General features: G+C 41.3%; 1 pseudogene; it reads left to right on the top strand.

Moving 5' to 3' along the window:
- The first annotated feature begins 17,709 nt into the window (after window positions 1-17,709).
- Window positions 17,710-18,394, top strand: LOC147441579 (uncharacterized; annotated as a pseudogene).
- The last annotated feature ends 1,135 nt before the right edge of the window (window positions 18,395-19,529 follow it).

The following is a 19,529-nucleotide window of genomic DNA, read 5'->3' on the forward strand; positions in this document are numbered from 1 at the left end:
TATGGAGCAACCCCCTACGCTCACCAACATTTGTGTTGTGAGTCATCCTAAAAGCAAAGCTCTATATGAGGAGAAAGTAAGCATTCACATTCAACACATTTTAGTGTACTTGATCACAGATGAATAATCAAAGATCTACAAATGAAGCTAGCTCGACAATAATGCAAGGTCTGTTATCTATATCCAATTCCCTATGCCTATACGTTTTCTTGGCGCAACACATAAATGCTACGAAGCAAGGTACGGCTTTCGTTTATTATTATTTTTGGAGAGACCACAATGCCAACTCTCCACCATACCTTTGTATGGCACTTCTGCATGATGTGCAGTGTATAACTAGCATTTTCAATTTGTGGCATTTCATTGCATGATGAAATGTTTAACTATTCACATTGCTTTTATGTAGCTTGATATAGACGTTGTCCTCGGACTTGCACAATTGGATGACACCTATACTCAATTATCAAGTCAGTAGTAAATATTAAAGTTTTTTTAAAATCACTAATGCACTTTGTACTCGTTTGCTTCAGTACTAGATGCTTGATGTCAATTTGTGTATGTGTTGTTATGTTCCATAGCAATGTCCACCAACCAAGACATGCACAAATTGACATCAAGCATCTAGTCTCCTCCTCTTTCTTCTTTCTTTATTTCTTCATTTTCTTTCCTTCTCCCTTTTCTTTCTCCTTCTTCTTCCTCTCAGCGCTTCCTCCCTTCTTCCTTTTTTTCCCATCTTTCCCTTATCCTTCTTTTCTTTCTTCTCCTTGTTTTTTCTCTTTTCCTCCTCGGGGCTTCCTCCTCCCCTCCTTTCTCTTCTTTCTTCTTTTCCTCCACCTCATGCATGTGCCCTTTTTTTCTCCTTCTTTCAAGCCTTTACTTTCTCTCTTTTATTTCATGCTTATCTCCTTCATTGGAACAATCACAGCGCCATGACTATTCCCTTGAAGCGAACATATTCTCAATAATTAAACCCTGTTTGTGGCCAACTAAGCCCCTTGTTATGTAAGGGCCACCAAATTCGCAAATCGCCACCACTTTGGTCACTCTCCACCCTTTATGTGGATAACCATCCTTCAGTACCCCCCTATCTCCCAAAGCATTGCAAGGCACAACATACATCTCCAATAGACTAACAATCTTTTTTTTATCAAAGCATTGCCAAGCAAGGAATCTTTCCCCACCAACCCTTGACTAGCAATCACACCATTTTGTGAAGACATCACATTTAGCATACATACTAACCAAGGCACTACTAAGCACAATACAGTGTGCCAATGCCCCAATAAACAATCTCAACATGAATTCACTTGCCCTTGTGAGGCCTCTTTACCTTCAAGGTGCAAGCATAGTTGAAATCATTTGGAGAAATCCCTCCCATTCCGATCCCGACCACAACCTATGATCAATCAAGGCATCCCAAGAGATGTCAGTCCAGATGGAAACCCTTTCTTAAACGTTCGTACTTTGTAAGAGCATCACATTTGGCAAACATATAGACTAAATCATTGTCAAGCACAAGTTTTGCTTTAACAATTGCAAAACATTTGGCATACAAATCCACCAGGGCATTGTCAAGCATCAATTTTGGCCCAAATATCAACCAACCCAATGTCAAGCACAAATTCAATTGCACCCCCATCAATTTTCCTTGCTCATGGATGTCCAAAACTACAGAGAAATTCAATCCGGCCATAAGTTAAGCACTAAAAGCCCGATTTGAGCACTAGAAACCATACCCTTATTAAACTTGATTCGACTTCTCCGGCAACATCCCAAGGGGACTATAAAGCCTTGTTTAACCAAATGAGTGTCAGCTTTCTCATACCAAGCACGAGGAGACTGCTTCAATCCATACAAAGCCTTTTTACATTTGCATACTTTATTTTCTTCTCCTTTCTTGACAAAAGAGAGAGATTGTGTTACATATACTTCCTCAAATATATCACCATTCAAGAAAGCAGTAACAATGTTTGATTGATGTACATTCCATCCAAAATAAGTTGCCAATGCTCATAGAAAACAGACACTAGTCATACGACAAGTGGGAGAAAAAGTCTCGTTATAGTCAATGACTTTCTACCGTGCATGAACTTTTGCAACAAGTCTAGCCTTGTAGCGATCAATCTCACCATCCACCTTACGTTTTAACTTGCAAACCTACTTTATATCAATGACCTTTTTGCTATAAATCAAATCACATTAAATCCATGTAAGTGCATCATATTTTGATTGCATGGCAACCATCTTATTTTTTGAATTTTGTGCTTCATCAAGGAAAGAGGTTCTCTTCACAAACTAGAAACAACCAAAGCATAACAGCATGATGCATGTCTAGAACCTAAGCAAGTATGACTAGACAAAGGTGCATTCAATTTACTGTTATGCAAAGTATACACCAACCATTTTGGCATACCCCTAGCCTCTTCATTCTCAGCCCTTTTCACATCAAAGTACATTTGGATTAGTAATAGGCGGATCTGTAATATGTTCAGAACCCCCATAGGATGTACATTTTTTTCATTGGAACTTACATTTAAGTTTTTATCAACAAGGTGTCATAAATGTCATATGAGCTTATATTATTGTCTCCAGTATATGATAACAATGACTGATTAGAATCTTTCACAAAAACAACATCTTGTAAAACCAAGATAACGGTTTTTGCCAATGGTATAACATATAACCTTTGCTTTCACGATCATAACCAACAAAAATGCATTTGATAGTCTTATCATTCAAATTTTTGCACAGCGTTTGTGGCACCAAAGCATAAGCTAAACAACCAAAAATGTGCATGTGATCAATAGATGGCTTCTTATCATGCCATGCTTCATAAGGAGTCATAGACTATAAGGCTTTGGTATGACACCTGTTACGTACACAAATAGCACACATGATAGCCTCAAGCCAAAATAAATGTGGTAAAGCTTGACTTTTGACCTTACATCGTGCCATCTTCGTAAGTGAACAATTTTTTCTTTCAGCAACACCATTTTTTGAGCTATATATGGCAATGTACATTGGTGTTTTATCCCACAACTAGCAAGAAATGCATCAAATTCATAAGAAATATACTCCTTCCCCGATTTGAATGGAGGGTGTCCATAGTACATTTAGAGACATTTTCAGCCATAACCAAAAATTGCTTGAAACACATGAACACTTAATACTTAGGTTTAAGTGGCCACACCCATGCATGCATGGAGTAATCATCAATGAAAGTACTGTTGGAATTAGGGTTGTAGAGAAACGCACACAGCTTCGAGAAGACGAAGGAAGCTCAAGGCACACAATAGAGAGTGTGTTACTTAGTATGCAATGAAAAGATAGATAGCCCTAGAGTGATGGGCGTATATACAATGCTCAGGGGAAAAAACCTCCTAAAGAGGAAAAAAATACCCCGACGGTCCTAGTGTGTTCATACACATCACTACCACATGTGTATGGTAACAAATCCCCCCTGGAGTAATGCGATGAACAAGAGATGGCACATGAGTAAAGGAAGGTGCCATGCGCTGAGGACATGATCAGTCCACAAAGGGGAGTAAGCCCAAAGCTTTGCGGAAAGCTTCAAGCTTCTCACGAGACAAGGCCTTTGTGAAAAGATCTGCAAGGTTGTCCCGTGTTGGCACATAAGCCAAGCTGATCTCTCCTGCTGAGAGTCTCTCCTTGACATAGTGGTAATGCACCTCAATGTGCTTTGTGCGAACATGAAAAACTAGGTTCCTCGCAACTGCCAATGCGCTCTGACTGTCAGTGTAGATAGTGTTGGCAGTGTCCTGTCCAACACCCAAATCAGCCCCATAAGGCGTCTGAGCCATACACACTCAACCGTAGCTGTGAAGAGTGCCCTATACTCAGCCTCACAACTCGAAGTAGCCACAGTAGGTTGCTTCTTGCTCAACCATGATATACATGAACTGCAAAGCATGAAACAAAACCACTTGTGGACACTCACGTGTCAAAACAACCAGCCGAATCTGAGTCCGAAAAAGCATGTAAGTCTGGCGTCAATGATCCCCCCTTCGGATAAAACAAGCCAAGATGTAAAGTGACACTAAGGTAGTGGAAAATCCTCTTGACAGCCTGCCAATGCTTAGACCCTGGCCTATGCATAAATCTGCTGACCTGTGAGACTGCAAAATGAATATCTCGCCTCGTGTTGCATACATAAATGAGGCAGCCAACAGCAGTTTGGTAAAGAGTGACATCAGCAGGATCGCCAGCATCATGTATAATCAACTTGAAACCTGTTTCCATGGGAGTGGCAATAGGTTTGCAATCCTCAAGTCCAAACTTACATAGCAATGTCTCTATGTAACTTTTCTGACACAAGGCAATACCACCATCACAATGCTTAAACTGTATATCCAAGTAATGATTCAACAGCCCCAAATCTTTCATCTTGAAAGTAGCATTCAAATCAACCTTAAATTCAGCAGTATGTCTCTCATTTGGTCCAGTGATAAGCAAATCATCGACATAAAGAACCACAATGAGAAGTACATCACCCTCACGCTTTACATACAATGTGCTTTCTGTTGGACTATTATGAAAGCCTCATTTAACCAAATGAGTGTCACCTTTCTCATACCAAGCACGAGGAGATTGCTTCAACCCATACAAACCCTTCTTACATCTGCACACTTTGTCCTCCTGTCCTTTTATGACAAAACCGTGAGGCTGCTTACATAAACTTCCTCAAATATGTCACCATTCAAGAAAGCAGTAACAATGTGTGATTGATGTACATCCCAACCAAAATGAGCTACCAATGCACATAGAAAATGCACAGTAGTCATACGACAAGTGGGAGCAAAAGTCTCTTCATAATCTATGCCTTTTTGCTGTGCATAACCCTTTGCAACAAATCGAGCCTTATGGCGATCAATCTCACCATCCGGCTTGCGTTTCAACTTGTAAACCCACTTCGTACCAATGGCCTTTTTTCCAGGAGGCAAATCACATAAAGTCCATGTGTGCATCATATTCTGATTGCATGGCAGCCATCCAATTTTTTGAATTCTGTGCTTCATCAAAAGACAGAGGCTCCTCAACATCATGTGTGTTGGGATTAAAGCCCAAGTGGCCTCTTATGCGGATATGGCCGGCCGCCCGCCTAACTCACTTACCCCTGACTCTTTGTATATACTAACATATTCTTTGTGAATACTAAGGATTTGGGAGATAACCCTTCTAACAGATCTCTGCGTACTGTACTGTGTAAGCTCACTGTGTGTGTGTGTGTGTGAGAGAGAGAGTCGACCCACGCTCCGCTCCGCGACTTCAATTGGTATCAGAGCCTTGGTTCAGTGCGGATTTGCGCAATCGCGCGCGCGCGCACTTTTCCGGCAAATTCTGGATCCGGAGTTCGAAAATTCACACTCGGCGTTCCGAGAGCGTTTCCACCAGGCGACCGGGGGTTTTACCCCCCTTTCGAAGCCGTTGATGCCCTCAGAATTTCGTTCTGAGCACTACAGCAGAAGATAGATTTCAGCCGCAAAGAAATCCGTCTTGTGTAGATTGGCAAGCAGGAGGTGGTCGACATCAATATCGACATCGACATACATCACTTATTCGTCTTCAGAGCATCATCTATAGACCAGGTACACATATATATCATCAGATATATATATTGCAGTCTGCATTGCTACTTCTTGTGCTTGCCAGGTTCCAGGGGAGGTGTGGCCATACGACGGCTTGACACCACTGGCATGTATTGCAGATTGATGTACTGTGATTGTGGGTCTGCTAGTTGTGAGTCACGCTAGCAGACAGACCGCCGCAGCGGTCATAGGACAGTGATTGGTCTATTATAGGATGTATGCTAGTTCTGGGCAGTTTGTTGAGCCATCTGAGAGGGTCGTGTGTGAGGTTTTTTGAAGCCAAGCACTGGGGGCTGGGTTACCCAGTGTGAGGTGGATTAGGTTGCTGGAGTTCCCCTCTACACGCATCCTCTTCGGCGACTTTTATCCCTTAGGATGTATGACTTTGTGTAGACACTGGATTGCATCTTATGCGTCAGGCCGTTGAGGCATTGTTCAGGGTTCAGTCTTGAGACAGATACAGGTTCTGTCATCGCCCAGAGAGGAGACAGTGTATGCTTACAGGACAGCATATTACAGGGATTTTTTAGATTTGTCACTGGTCAGCTATTTATGATTGTTTCTTGAGCTATCTTTTGGTTCCCAGAGCTCAGTTTACAGGGGAGACTCTGTCAAAAATTTTCAAAATACTGACAGTTCCTGAGGAGAGGTGTTCAGCTTGTTGATTACAGCTTGTTTACTGTGTACAGAGGCCAGTTTACAGGGGAAACTCTGTCGGATTTTTCTCAGGAGTAAACAGTTTGGCAGATATGACATCTTCTCACAGTGAGACTCTTTACAACATAAAGAAGCTGGATGGCACAAACTTTCCATTCTGGAAGAAGCAGATTTGGCAGGTTTTGGTGCAGAAAAAACAAGTGAAGCCACTGAAGCTCAAAGGGGAGAGACCAGAATTTATGGCTCAAGATGAGTGGGAAGAGCTTGACGAGTTAGCTTGTTCCACAATCATGCTGACACTGGCAGAAAATGTTTACTTCAACGTAGCAGAAGAGACTACAGCGTATGGCGTATGGCAAAAGCTATGTGATATGTACGAGAAACAAAGTGCTGCTTCTCAGATTTACTGGCTCAAGAAATTGGTGGATTTGAAGATGAAGGAAGGGACAGCCATGTCAAATCATCTGAATGAATTTCACTCAATTTTCAGCCAGTTAACAGCACAAGAGATAGTCTTTCCAGATTCAGTGAAGGCTATGTTTCTCTTAATCACTTTGCCAGACAGTTGGGATACTTTTCGTACAGCGTTAAGTAATTCTGTCGCGCCAGAAGGTCTTACAAGTGCCAATGTAGAAGGCAGCTTGCTCACAGAGGAAGTGAACAGGAAGAACATTGACAAAGGCAAAGGCAATAGTGCTTTGGTCGTTCGAGGGAGACAACAGTTTAAAGAGAACAAGGGTAAGAAGGCACAAAACCGAAGTAAGTCTCGTGATTCGAAGTCAAAGGATGACATAGAATGCTACCATTGTGGCAAGAAGGGTCACATGAAGCGAGACTGTACGAAGTGGAAACAAGAAAAAGGCAAAACAAAGAGTTTTGAGCAAGATGAAAAGAAGAGTTCAGTGAAGATTGAAGAGGTGAATGTCACAGGATCTGGTTTAGACAGTGATTCTGGTATAGCAGCTGGTGACATCTTCCTTACAAGCAATCTTGATTCTGTTTTCTTGACTGCAGAGGATGGACATGCTATGAGTGATTGGATTATCGACTCAGGGGCATCTTTACATGTTTCTCCGCACAAAGAGTGGTTTACATCATATGTGGCTACTAAAGATTATGTCAGACTTGGCAATGAGCAGGTTTGTGACATACTTGGAGTGGGAGATGTGCAGTTGAAGTTTCAGAATGGCTCTTCTTTATGGCTCAAGAATGTCAGACATGTTCCAGCAATCCGAAAGAGCTTGATTAGTACAGGGAAGTTGGATGATGCGGGTTATGTGACAGTTTTTGGGAACAGCGCTTGGAAGATCTCCAAAGGTTCGATGACTGTAGCACATGGCAGCAAGTCAGGAACTCTGTACACTTTACATGTTTCAGAGGTTAAAAACCATGTAATTAATGTGATTGAGCAGCCAAGTGTGTCACTGTGGCATCGTAGGTTGGGACATATGTCAAAAAGAGGAATGGAAATACTTTCTCATTATGGTTATTTGCCTGGCTTTTCATTTCAAGATTTCGAGTTTTGTGAGCATTGTGTTTATGGTAAGCAAACACAGGAACCGCACAGATCAAAGAGGAATCGTAGGGACGAACGGTTAGCTCTTGTACACAGTGATCTATGCGGACCAATGCCTAGTTTGTCACTAGGGGGAGCAGCGTACTTTTGTACATTCCTAGATGACTATTCTCGCAAAGTATGGGTTTACTTCTTGAAGCACAAGGATGAGGTGCTCAAGGTCTTTAAGACATTCTTGCAGCTGGTGGAGAATCAGAGTGGTCAGAAGCTGAAGTGCTTGAGAACTGAGAGTACGTTTCCAAAGCTTTTCAAGACTTTTGTGAAGCAAAAGGGATTAAGCGGGAACTTACTGCACCATATAATCCTTCACAGAATGGGGTTGCAGAACGTATGAATAGGACCATACAAGAGAAGGTCAGAAGCATGTTGTCAAATGCTGAGTTGCCTGATGGATTTTGGGCGGAAGCAGTGGCTACAGCAGTCCATTGATCAACAGGTCTCCTAGTAGGGTTCTGGATAAGAGTGCAGTGGCCGAGATGCTATGGACAGGCAAGGCACCTTCGTATAAGCATCTCAGAGTCTTTGGTTGTGAAGCTTATAGCCATATTCCTAAGGAGTTCAAAAATAAGTTAGAACCAAAGAGCAAGAAGTGTATATTTCTTGGCTACGGAGAATCGGGCGAGATGGGTTACCGGCTTTGGGATCCTGAGTCCAGAAAGCTTATTCATAGCAATGATGTGCATTTCAATGAAGCCAAGTTTCACGCTAAGCCAGAGAAGACAGAGGAGATCAGAAGAGTTGTCTTCAGGGAAGATGGACCTAGTGCTAGCACATCAAGACAGCATGGTCAGGCTCAGGAACAGCCTATAGTGGCTAGAGAGGCAGAATCAGTTGTGGTGAGACGTTCTGAGCGTGTCTCCAAACCACCTGATCGTTATGTGCCATCTCTAAATTATGTCATGCTCACAGATTGCGGAGAACCATCTTGTTACAAGGAAGCATTACAAGTGGTTGACTCGAAAAAATGGCAGTTGGCCATGCAGTCAGAGATGACAGCTCTGCATAAAAACCAGACATGGAAGTTGGTTAAATTACCACAGGGCAAAAAGGCTCTACCTTGTAAATGGGTTTACAGGTATAAGATCACCGCTCATGATAGTCAGCCAAAGTACAAAGCAAGGCTTGTTGCCAAGGGCTTTAAGCAAGAACAAGGCATTGACTTTGATGAAGTCTTCTCTCCAGTGGTTAAGATGACTACATTGAGATGCTTTCTTGCATTGGTTGCTATATTGGATTTGGTGTTGCACCAAATGGATGTCAAGACAGCGTTCTTGCATGGTGATTTAGATGTGGAAATTTACATGCAGCAGCCAGAAGGGTTTGTTGAGAAAGGCATGGAACATTTGGTATGCCAGTTGTTAAAGAGTCTTTATGGCTTAAAACAATCACCGAGGGCATGGTACCATAAGTTCCACCAGTTTATGCTTTCTCAAGGCTACAAACGTAGTGAGTTCGATCACTGTCTATATACAAAGAAGGCTAAGGATGGCAGTTGGCTGATCCTTATTTTGTATGTGGATGACATGTTGATTGCTGGCAAACACTTGGAAGAAATTTCAGCTTTGAAGTCAAAGATGGCAAAATCGTTTGACATGAAAGACATGGGTGAGGCAAGTCATATACTTGGTATGCGCATTGAGAGAGACAGATCAAAGAAGTTGATTTGGTTATCTCAAACAGAGTATATTGACAAGGTTTTGCAACGTTTCAATATGGAGAAGGGAAAGGCATTGAGTGTTCCATTGCCACCATATGTGAAACTTAGCAAACAAGATTGTCCTGTGTCTGAGGAAGAAAAGGCTGAAATGGATAAGATTCCATATGCGTCTGCAGTGGGTAGTTTGATGTATGCAATGATTGCTACACGTCTGGATATTGCATTTGCAGTGGGAGTGGTTAGCAGATATATGTCAAATCCCGGCAAGAAACATTGGGAGGCAATGAAAGGTATCATGAGATACTTAAAACATACAAAGAGTATGCGCATATGCTATGGTAGTCAGGATTTGAGTGTCAGAGGATACACTGACTCAGATTATGCAGGAGACTTGGATAAGAGGAGATCTACATCAGGCTATGTCTTTACATTGGCTGGAGGTGCCATATCATGGCGATCTCGATTACAAGATTGTGTTACGCAGTCTACTACAGAGGCTGAGTATGTTGCAGCAAATGAGGCATGCAAAGAAGCTATTTGGCTTGGTAGATTGGTTGCAGACTTGGGAATCAATGCAGATATGCCAGAGTTATATTGTGATAGTCAAAGTGCTATACAATTGGCAAAGAATCCAGTGTTCCATTCGAAGACTAAGCATATTGATGTGAAGTATCACTTCATTAGGGAAGTACTTGAAGACAAGCAGATACAACTGCTGAAGATCCACACCAAGGACAATCTTGCTGATCTACTCACAAAGGGACTTCCAGGAGAGGGCTTTGTGCATTGTCGTGAGTTATTGGGCATTGGATAGATGGCAGCCATGTAAATCTTTGTACATTTATGTTCATAGATTTACAGTTACTTAAAGTGCCACATTGGACTTTAAGTGGGAGGTTGTTGGGATTAAAGCCCAAGTGGCCTCTTATGCGGATATGGCCGGCCGCCCACCTAACTCACTTACCCCTGACTCTTTGTATATACTAACATATTCTTTGTGAATACTAAGGATTTGGGAGATAACCCTTCTAACAGATCTCTGCGTACTGTACTGTGTAAGCTCACTGTGTGTGTGTGTGTGAGAGAGAGAGTCGACCCACGCTCCGCTCCGCGACTTCAATGTGAGCTAGACATAGCCAAAGCATAACAATCTGATGCATAAGATGCATGGCGAGAGCCTGAACGAGTATGACTAGACAAAGGTGCATCCAATTTACTGTCACGCAAAGTGTGCACCAGCCATTTTGGCATACCTCTAGCCTGCTCATTTTCAGCCCTTTCCTCATCAAGTACATCATGTACATCTACATCAATAATAGGCTGATCTGTAACATTTTAGAAACCCCCATAGGTTGAACATTTGTCTCATTGGAACTTACATTCGCATTTCCACCACTGAAAAGAGGCATCAAAGTGTCATAAATGTCTTGTGAGCTTACATTAATGTCTCTAGTACATGACAGCAAGGGCTGAACAAAATCTTCCACAAACACTACATCCCATGAAACCAGAATACGTTTTGTTTGCGGATGATACAACCTATAACCTTTGCTTTCAGCACTATAACCAACAAAAATACATTTGACAGCCTTATCATCCAATTTTTTGCACTGTGTTTGTGGCACCAAAGCATATGCCAAATAGGCATGTGCTCAATAGAAGGCTTTCTATCATGCCATGCTTCATATGGAGTAATAGACTGCACATCTTTCATAGGACACATGTTTAGTACATAAGTGGCACACATGATGGACTCAAGCCAAAAGGAATGCGGCAAAGCTTGACTTTTGACCATACATCGTGCCATTTCCATAAGTGACCTGTTTTTCCTCTCAGTAACACCATTTTGCTGAGGTATATAAGGCATTGTACATTGGTGTTTTATCCCACGACTAGCCAGGAATGCATTGAATTCATGAGACATATACTCCCCCCCTCGATCGGAACGGAGGGTGCCCATAGTACATTTCGAGACATTTTCAGCCATAGCCAGAAATTGTTTGAAGCACATAAAAACTTTGGACTTTGTTTTAAGCAGAATTACCCATGCATGCCTGGAGTAATCATTAATGTAGGTAACGAAGTACAGGTAAGTGCCCAAGGACGGAGTTTGCATGGGCCCACAAACATCACTATGCACAAGTTGCAACCTGCATGTGGCCCTAACTGAACCATCCTTTGGAAACTTAGAACGCTGCATCTTACCGAAAATAGAGCCTTCACAAACATGTTTGACAAGTGCTTCAAGAGGTGGCAAAGAAGCAACCATATCAGATTTTTGCAAACGCAATAAACTGGCAAAATTCAGATGACCAAAACGTTTTGCATGCCAAAGTTTTGCATCTAAAATAGCCCTTGAATCTGCAACAGCATTTGCAAAATTTTGTCCACACTTGTCATACAAAGTGAGCTTATACAGCCCACAGCACAAAAGGCCAGATGCAACAATTTCATCACCAAAACTGAGATCATGAACTGTATATCTGTCATCCACAAATTTGACTACAAGTCCAAGTCTAGCAAGTGTGGATACAGACAAGGTATTCTTCTTGATCCCAGGTACATAAAGTACATCAACAATTGTGAAAGAACTACCATTTGCAGCAGTGAGCACAATCTTTCCAACTCTCTGAACTGGATAAGAGGCATTGTTGGCACAAGTGACAGAATTCCCATGAGGGACAGACTCAAGAGAGGTGAACAATTCACGATGTGAGGTAATGTGCTTTGTAGCACCACTGTCGAAATACCACACATGTGAATCTGCAGCAACTGACAAGCATGCATCATGGACAGCAGGATTGTAAGTACACTCTGCGCTAAAAGCCCATTCTGCATCAACATCAGCATCACAGTCTCCTTTCACAGAAGACTCAACAATGGTTGCATTTGTAGTGGAACCAGCATTTGCAGTGGAACCACCCTCTTTCTTCTTAGCCTCTTTGGCCTTCAATTTCGGACACTACTTGATCAAGTGATCATTTGCTTTACAATAATGGCAACGCATCTTCTTTTTGTCCTTATCACCAGCATTGCCAGACGAAGTGCTGCCAGCAAAAGCATTAGGAACAAAAGTTTTGCCACTCGCAGCAAAACCATAAGAAGTGGCTGCATTGTTGTTACCACACTTTCTTTGAGAAGCAATAAGAGCCTGTTCAATTGCATGCTGTCTAGTCCTGTTTTTTCTAGAAAGTGACTTTTGCAACAGCAGTGTGCATAATGCATCAAACTTGACAACTTCTAGATTTCCTTGGGTCATAAGTCTCCAAGTACTAGCAAAAGTCTGGTAAGAATCTGGTAAGGCAATTAAGAAAAGTCTGCACAAGGGAACTGTCTGAAATGACTTCACCTGCAGAAATAGGTTGCTCATTGATATCCTTGACACTAGCAAGGAAAGTGTCCATATCATCTTCCTCATGCATAATCTTCGACTCCAGCTCTTTACGCAGCAAAGCAATTTTAGCCTCATTGCGGCTTGCATAAAGACCAGCCAAAATATCATAGGCCTGTTTTACAGATTTTTCTAAACGGATGTGAGGAACAATGGTGTGCTTCACAGACAACGCAATCAATGCATGAGCATGCGCGTCCTTTACATCCCAACGAGCTTGTTCTACCGTAGGCAAAACAACTCTAATAGCAGCAATCCTTGCAGCAAGACGTGCAACATCCTCGACATTGCCTGCATCCTCAGAACTAGGACGTACATCAATGCCCTGCACAATATTCCAGACGCCCTTTGACACAAGAACATATTGCATCATATAACCCACATAGGGTAATTGTCCCCATCCAAACCTGTCCTCAGCAGCAAACATCTTGAACACATCTGTGTTGTTGTTGTCAGCCATGGTAAATGATGCACCTGATGTGAAAACTACCCAAAATTAGGAGAAATGGAGCGGGAACAACACGTGCTATATAGCACAAACCGTAGAATACTATAAGGCACCTGTTATGCAAAAAACAGCACTGACAAAAACTCTGCACAAAGTGACGAAATAGCCTGTGCAGCACTGCCTGTAGTGGAAATGGAGGCCGAAATGAGCTCGAATCAGAAATCTGAGCAAACTGGCTCTACGACCTCCCCCAAAATATTTGTTGACCTGCAAACGCTCACCAAACCTCACTGAAATCGGAGAAAGTGAGCAGGCATGTGCTGGAGCAGCTGGCGACTAAGCCCGGGAGGACGCAACCTGCTCTGATACCAATTGTTGGAATTAGGGTTGCAAAGAAACGCACACAGCTTGGAGAAGACGAAGGAAGCTCAAGGCACACAATAGAGAGTGTGTTACTTATTATGCAATGAAAAGATAGATAGCCCTAGAGTGATGGGCGTATATACAATGCTCAGGGGGAAAAACATCCTAAAGAGGAAAAAAATGCCCCGAGGGTCCTAGTGTGTTCACACACATCACTACCACATGTATATGGTAACAAGTACTAAGTACACGTAATTACCCAAGGAGGATGGAGTTTGCATAGGCCCACAAACATCACTATGCACAAGTTGCAACCTGTATGTAGCCCTCATTGAACCATCCTTTGGAAACTTTAAATGTTGTAACTTACCCAAAATACAACCTTCACAAACATGCTTAGAAGGTTCTTCAATAGGTGGAAAAGAAGCAACCATAGGTGAGGCCTTGGGCTCTAAAAACCTACTCTCCTCCCATCCTCTTGTCCCTTTTATAGGCAACCCCCAAGCTCGATTTCAGACTAGACCCTTGGCCTTACATTACTCCCCCTTAGAGAAGTGTTTTCGTCCTTAAAAAAATTCGGGAAATTCCTTCTTAAGAATACTAATGTTTTTCCAATGGGCACCTTCTTCAGGTTGGTCTTTCCACTTGACTAATGCTTGATAACTCACATGATTATGAGTATGTAAATCATGATAGTTGAGAATGCGTTGGGTTGGAGGTTCAATGAAATCCAAAATCTATTGGTCAGAATGACATTCCACCTCAATAGTCTCAGAATGACTCATTTTGAGGATGGTTTACTAACGTCTTACTATGTGCGATCATGTCTATGCCATGTTGCACAGAATGTGCCGGCGATAATCGTGGTGGTAAATCATTTGGAAACAGGTCCTTGTATTCCATCAAATTTTTTTTTTGAAACAGGTCATTGTATTCCATCAATATTTCTAGTAACATTTTGTTGTTCTGGTGATAGAGAAGTAGCTAGAGGTGTAACAAGAGAGTGAGAAGAATGTGGCATTGAGGAATTGTCATCTATTAATTATTCTCAACATTTGACAAAAAAATGACACAATGAAAAACACAAAAAAGAGTTCTTGTATTTCATCTTGAGAAGAGAGCTTTATAAGCTTGGTTGTACATATAAGTGGTGAGGAAGGAAGATCCTTTTCCCCCAATAGCAACACGTACACACCATTGGATTCAAACATCAAACTATTATGCTCATAGCTACACTTGATTGAGGATCCTAACCCGTATAACCACTCCCAACTTAGTATCACATATGTCCTATCCATGTTCATGACTTACAAATTCAAGGATGTATGATACCCTTGAATATCTAGCTGTACATCCTTTACTTATGTATCCCACATCTTGGCATCAATGATCACACAAGGAGAACTTGTCCCATGCAGTCCAAATTTTGTCTGCTTCATTGGTGGGTAGACTTTTTAATTTGAACACATCCTTGAAGTCCACACATATCTATGGTATGATGCCCTTCTTCTCGAGCGATATCAACCATTTATAGGTCTTTTGTTATACTTGTTTGCAGTGCCTTGACTACATCTAGAAAGGGTCTAATATCGTGAATACCATCCCATTTTCTCAGGAATATGTTCATAGTATGCTTTCTCCTTTTTCTCTCCTCAAAAAATAGGTGACTTGGTATTTCTTAAAAAGACTCCACCTTTTTTTGAGAGAGAAAGGGAAACCCCTCCAGATTGGAGCCTTGCTCATGCAGACTAGGTGTGTTTATTCTAGGCACAAAACCCTAGTCTTCTCATTAACTAGCCCCTTAGCGGTCTGTTGCATGAATTGCACAAGCATATTAGACATTTTGCTCACATTTGCATTTTGTTGACATTCGCATTCAACTGTGCAAAATTGGACTACTCTAAAATAAAGAGCAACCGTAGTAGGTGAGCAACCACAACAAAAAATTTGATTAGCCTTGCTAGATCAAAGTCTTTAAGTCAAACTAAGTTGGCGAGGTCGATAACGAATAGCAAAAATCAATGTCTGCCAAGAAAAAAAACTTGCCAAATATCCTTTTAAAAACGCCAAAATTGGCCTTGCCAATTTTGATCGATAATGGCCCTTCAATCCTGATGCACCAAAAGATCTTGCTGGCTATGTTTGGTCGTCATTAACTTATAAAATACTATGTCAAAATATAGGGATCCGTGATCCCAAATTCTGTACATTTTTGCAACTCAAAAAATCCTACAGTGCGATGGGGAAGGTCAGGTGTTCTCAATTGTTGGTTCCCCTGGGGGGCTAATTTATGCCCCTTGGATGCCCACCTTGTGAAAAGGGCTTCAACCCAAAACAATGGCAGCTTTAGGTAGCTCATGTAGAGGTTGCAAGAGAGATAGTGCAGATGCTGCGTGCCGATTTGGGCCACCGTGCAATTACAAGTTCTCCTCCCCGTGTTGCCCGCACACATAGAGAGAGAAATCATTCGTTTTGATGCAAGTTGAAGTCGACCTCGTCCCCCCACAAGTAGATGTGCCCACATGCTCCTCGATAGAGATTTTGTCCATGACTAGCATGCACATGCGAACCCCCAAAATAGACCACGCCCTTTGCTCCAAAAATAGCTTTTATACCCATATGAGACCTTGGACTCTGAAAACCTACTCTCCTCCCAACCTCTTGCCCCTTGGACTCTGAAAACCTACTCTCCTCCCAACCTCTTGCCCCTTGGACTCTGAAAACCTACTCTCCTCCCAACCTCTTGCCCCTTTTATAAGCAAGCCCAAAGCTCAATTTCAGACTAAATCCTTTTCCTTACATCATATCATATTTGACAAACGTAGTAAACTGGAAAAATCCAGATGCCCGAAACATGCGTACAAAAGTTTGGCATCTAAAATAGCCTTTGAAATCCACAGCTTCATTTGTAAAAAAAATCCACACTTGTCATATAAATTGAGCCTATAGAATACACGACTAGAAAATTCTAGATGCAATAATTTCACCAAAAGCAGATCATGAATTGTACATCTGTCATCCACAAATTTGACAGCAAGATCAAGCCTTCTAAGTGCAGATACAGACAAGAGGTTCTTTTGATCCCTAGTACATAAAGTGGGCAAAAAAGTGTGAAAGAACTATTGTAGACGGTGGGAACAATCCCTAGACATGAATTCAGATTGGTAGTTGAGCTGGTAATTACCCATCAAATTACTACAGTAACTGCATAGTGGGGTCACTCAGAGACCAAGTTTGAAATCTATAAATAGGGGCCATTACTTCATTTGATGTGGCTATGATTTGGGAAGTGACACGTTATTGTACTATGCTCTTGAGTCTAGTGTCTTGGAGCTCATTGTGCTCTTGTACTCTTTTGTCAATAAGCTCATAGCAACCCTTTGGCACATACTATACTTTGTTCCATCTATACTAATCTAAATATAATCTAGTTCCAATTCCAGTCTATGTGTCATTTCCATTTCAGTTACTATTTCCATTTCCATTTTAGTATCAATGCCTTTGTCTAATCTATTGTCTGAAGTGTGAATATTAAACTAACTTAGCTAACTCTTAACCCAACCTGAAATAGCTGTCAAAAGAGACCAGCTCATTCCATTTTGGTGATCACAGTGGTTTGAGATGAATTTCTCTTTATAGTGATTCACTCTCCCAGTTGGGGTTTTTGAGTTTGAGTTAATCATGATGAATCCTAGAGGGTGACATGAGAGGAGGACTTCAAGAAGACCCACCATAGTCAAGATGAAGTCTTTGATACTGACACAGATTATGGATGTTGATATTAGTAAATCCAAAATGCATTGGACCACAACAGCCAACAAGAGTTGGAACTCAACTAGCTCTTAGAGTATAGCTCAGAGTATAGTTCAAAATGAAGAAACAATGTATACGGATATTTTATTTGAACCATTTCAAAATGCAAGTATTGTTATTCCAGACGTCACTTGAAGTACCACTATTTAGTCAAATACACTAAATGATGATCCTTTCAAAGATGTCATGCTTGTTCATATGAGAATCTATTGGCAATATTGGAAGCGGTCAAGGAATGGTGGCATCAATCTCTAATCCAAAATATTGAACCACACAAGAGATGTGATCATTGTCATAAGAGAGGTCACAAGGTTTCTAATGCTGAGGATTTTCCATATTTAATTCTTCAAAGTTTGGCGGATATTCAGGCACAAGTCCATACCCAAAGGATGATGATATTCGAGTCCAAATGAAGTTTTCCAAATCATCCAAGTCATCATGTGATCTAGTCATGGATTTTGATTCTAAGTAGCAATGTCAGAATGATCCAAAGAATTCCCATCCGGAGTTGTTAATGGTAGAGATGAATGTTCCACATCTAGATGAGGATTGGTCACGTTTGTCATCTACCATGACTGGTCTTAATTGGAGGAAGGTGTACATTAATAGTAGGGAATTGGACTGGTCCCCAATTCAATTTCATCCCACCAAGTCTGACATTAACCCAAAATTCCATGTTCCAAGGAAGTATGATGTTTCTAAAGGCATTACCAGGATCACAACACTAGAAGGGTGTCTCTCGTATTGTATGCTGGAGGATGCACCAGTTCCATGGGTGAGGGTAATTCTTGAACAGATGGAGACACTCATTACAAAAGGTGTGATGATGTTCCATAATGAAGGGGATGTACTCATCACAAAGGGGGGAAGGGTGCCAGACTAGTGTAATAGGGAAGAAGGTTGTGATCAGGGGCTACTGGAAGAAACTCAACTGTCTGAGGATGGATGGTTGGATATGATAACTTCAAGAAACTAGTCTGAGGACCGATATTATGCTCTAGCACTGATGAAGGGGAAAGTAATATGGAATTGATATGGATGCTATCAAGACAGATGAATCAAGCATTGGACAACTTCACAGAACAATGACTAGAATATAATGGCATCAAATTGCTGATAACAAAAACTTTTTAGTTTTAGATTATGATAATCTGGACAATGGTTGGACGTGGTTTTACAACATGAATACAGGTCTAGACAAAGCCTTGAATATGCCATATAGAGGTCATATAGTAGTGAAACTAAGGGTACCAGAGTTCCAACAAAGAAAACTAGTAGACTACTTGGGTAGGATTTTAGTTTAAGCAATAGTAGGGTTTGAAACACGTACCAATCATTGGCTAGATATAAATGACCAAATCACTAAGATAATCTCATTATCATTATCATTAATAATGATAACAATCAACCACTGCATGAACGACACGTCACAAATGGTGCGCATAAACTCAAGGCAAGAAAGGAGTGAAGCATTCATCATGTGAGTGCATATAGCTATGAGAAGAGTGTATGAGCCTTCACTTTACCCTCAGAGACTTGCGCGACTCTCTCCTTGGACTGCAGAAGACACAAGTGATTTGCTACTCACAAAAGAACCGTGAGTAGTGGTTACATTGCTATTACAACCTTTTCTTTGATTTGCTATGCCCTATTTTTTCTTAAAAGTAACTCTTGTAATAGCAATGTACATAATGCATCAAAATTTACGCCTTGAGGGTTTCCTTGGGTTATAAGTCTCCATGCACTAGCAAAATTCTTGCAAGATTCTAGCAAAGCATCAAGAACAATCTGCACAAGTAAACTATCATAAATAAATTCACAAGTAGAAAGGATTTTCTCATTGATATCCTTGATACCAACAAGAAAAATGTCCATTAAGACATATTTAGGAATTTTAGGAATTATGGAAGTTCCATTTTTGAAAATGAGGCTTTAAAAATTGCAATATTTTTTTATTAAGTTTCACCTCATGGTTGTTTGTGTGGACCCTTTATGCCATATAAAAATGACGTAGTAGC

Source organism: Adiantum capillus-veneris, chromosome 15 (genome assembly GCF_014529385.1).
Source record: "Adiantum capillus-veneris isolate H3 chromosome 15, ASM1452938v2, whole genome shotgun sequence".
Lineage (NCBI taxonomy): Eukaryota > Viridiplantae > Streptophyta > Polypodiopsida > Polypodiales > Pteridaceae > Adiantum > Adiantum capillus-veneris.